The sequence below is a fragment of the Cyclopterus lumpus genome, chromosome 22, assembly GCF_009769545.1.
Source record: "Cyclopterus lumpus isolate fCycLum1 chromosome 22, fCycLum1.pri, whole genome shotgun sequence".
NCBI classification, from domain to species: domain Eukaryota; kingdom Metazoa; phylum Chordata; class Actinopteri; order Perciformes; family Cyclopteridae; genus Cyclopterus; species Cyclopterus lumpus.
In genome coordinates this window covers 20,353,788-20,356,779 of record NC_046987.1, presented here as the reverse complement: position 1 = coordinate 20,356,779, position 2,992 = coordinate 20,353,788, and the positions used below count along the sequence as shown (strand labels likewise).

At 53.6% G+C, this 2,992-nt stretch overlaps 1 protein-coding gene across 6 annotated transcripts in view; it reads right to left on the bottom strand.

The window, feature by feature from the left end:
- Positions 1-606: 606 nt before the first annotated feature.
- The window catches only part of keap1a (kelch-like ECH-associated protein 1a), a 20,558-nt gene continuing 18,172 nt past the window's right edge, over positions 607-2,992 (bottom strand). For all 6 annotated transcript variants that reach the window (XM_034562830.1, XM_034562835.1, XM_034562832.1 and 3 more), the window contains one exon: positions 607-1,076. The gene's annotated coding sequence lies outside the window, so the exon portion shown is untranslated. The remainder of the gene's footprint in view (positions 1,077-2,992) is intronic.

Below are 2,992 nucleotides of genomic sequence, written 5' to 3'. Positions count from 1 at the left end.
CGTTTGTCGTTATCTAATTTGAAATGTACTAATTCCTTATTCTTGCGGGGGGAGGGCGGACCGCTGACTTGGAACAGCTGCTTCATGACCCAAAAAACTGTCAGTCTTTCCCTGGAATAAATTGTGGACTGTACCATCTGTGGGTAGAGGGGCGGGGGTGGCGAGAAGCTGGAAACGTGCTAAACGGGAACCAAAAAACGCGTGCGTTTTTTTTTGGGGGGGAGGGGGGGCGGCGTCGCGCATCACACGCCGCGGTATCTAAAAGGTGCACTCGTGAAACGTGCGTGTGGAAACGTGCACGCGTGGAGGAAACGATTGGAGCGGGTGTCCCCCCCCCCCCCCTCCCTCCGCGCCGTGTTTCCGGACGACCCATAGTAGAATCAATTCAGCGAGAGGGGAGCTTGAAACCGTTTACGCGCACGCGCGCGCGCCGCTTCCCTCCGAGTCCGAGAGAGAGAAACACGGTGGAAATAGAAGCACACGGAGCGGTCGGCCGCGCTGCGTGCTCGCTACGGGCAGCCTCTGCATATCATTACGGGGATACTTTATGAACCCATGTGCACTGATATCGGGGGGGTGGGGGACTGTGTCTCATGCACGCGCGTGCGTGATGATGATGGAGTGAATATATGAAAGCGTGAACTCACTTTAGAGAAGCGGTTTGCTTCTGTTCCACTAAATATGACCCCGCCATGTTTTTATTTTAATGTCACACACAACGTACTTTTATTGTTGTTTATTGTTGTTTATTGTTGCCTCTCGGATGTTGTGAATGCAGGATGTTTTAACCTTCATTCAGGCAAAAAAGAAGAAGAAAAAAGACTCCTAATATGGATGTGAGTTTTTTGCACGTGCACATTTGCCATAAAGGTCCGATATTCAAATGGCACTTTATCATTTGAGTAAATGATCCGGGATCGATAGTCTAAACTGGACCGACGTCACATGACTGGTCGTCCAGCTGCTTCTGGAACTTATGCAACGCCTCCATGTTTCATCACCACCGCGTCTGTCTGCTGCAGCTCGTCACCCATCAGCTCCACCGCATCAGCTGGACGTGCCTTGCTCAAGGGCATCTGTTGACAGAGAGGAGGGGCCAGCATAGTTACACACACACACACACACACACACACACACACACACACACACACACACACACACACACACACAGTCACGTAACAGTTAATCCAGGGCAGCAACAGCTCTGAGGGTGAAGAAAACCGACAACAAACAAACAACCCTTGAGCAAGGCATTGGCCGTAAACACACATCGGCTCGGTGGTGAGCGGCGAATACCGTCGGGAGTGAAACTACCGCACGCTTGAGGCCGTGTGTCATTTGACCCTTTGACCTCCGTCGTGGGAGATATCTGACGTGCAGTTTGCACGCCGCCACGTCACGTGACCACGACGTGGGTGCAGCACCTCGCCCGCGTCCTCATTTGAATGTGTCGCGCCACCTCCTCCTCCTCCTCCTCCTCCTCCATCTCCATGCCACCCCCCCCCCCCCCCAATGTCACCTTCACGGGGTGGCTCCATCGTGGGGAGCATCCTTCAGAATGTAACAGATTAGCTTTGCAGGCAGGGATGTTGATGAGGTCATCGCCTCCCAAGGTCACACCTACACAAGCCTCAGCTATAGCCCCCCCCCCCAACCCCCCCACCCCCCAACCCCCCTTCAGATCCTATACAGATCTGAATAAGGCAGAATAAGACGTAGTGATATTCAGTCACTTATAGTATTCATAAGCTTCGATGGGCTCATGTCATCATGCGAGCTCTGTTACGCAATCACGTGGATGTGACGTCAGAGGAACTAGGTGATCAGAAGGAGGACTCGCTGAGCTCCTCTGGTTCAGGTCTCAGGCCCCCAACAGTTAGCCTCCGCCCGTCTGCTGGTGTCGACCGTGCAACCCCCAAAGCACCAGGGGGGTTGCAGTCCAAGACCGAGACCATGACCAAGAGATCCAGACTTTGTGGGGTTGAGGCTAAGACCAGTACGGGTCCCCACACCGCAAGAGACTGTACGTGGACTCCTTTTCCTCCTCCGGCCCTCCACATCTGTACCTGGACTCCTTTTCCTCCTCCGGCCCTCCACATCTGTACCTGGACTCCTTTTCCTCCTCCGGCCCTCCACATCTGTACCTGGACTCCTTTTCCTCCTCCGGCCCTCCACATCTGTAACTGGACTCCTTTTCCTCCTCTGACCCTCCACATCTGTAACTGGACTCCTTTTCCTCCTCCGACCCTCCACATCTGTACGTGGACTCCTTTTCCTCCTCTGACCCTCCACATCTGTACCTGGACTCCTTTTCCTCCTCCGACCCTCCACATCTGTACCTGGACTCCTTTTCCTCCTCCGACTCTCCACATCTGTATGTGGACTCCTTTTCTTCCTCTGACCCTCCACATCTGTACCTGGACTCCTTTTCTTCCTCTGACCCTCCACATCTGTATGTGGACTCCTTTTCCTCCTCTGACCCTCCACATCTGTACCTGGACTCCTTTTCCTCCTCCGACCCTCCACATCTGTACGTGGACTCCTTTTCCTCCTCTGACCCTCCACATCTGTACCTGGACTCCTTTTCCTCCTCTGACCCTCCACATCTGTATGTGGACTCCTTTTCCTCCTCTGACTCTCCACATCTGTATGTGGACTCCTTTTCCTCCTCTGACCCTCCACATCTGTACCTGGACTCCTTTTCTTCCTCTGACCCTCCACATCTGTACCTGGACTCCTTTTCCTCATCCGACCCTCCACATCTGTATGTGGACTCCTTTTCCTCCTCTGACTCTCCACATCTGTATGTGGACTCCTTTTCCTCCTCTGACCCTCCACATCTGTACCTGGACTCCTTTTCCTCCTCCGACCCTCCACATCTGTACGTGGACTCCTTTTCCTCCTCTGACCCTCCACATCTGTACCTGGACTCCTTTTCCTCCTCTGACCCTCCACATCTGTATGTGGACTCCTTTTCCTCCTCTGACCCTCC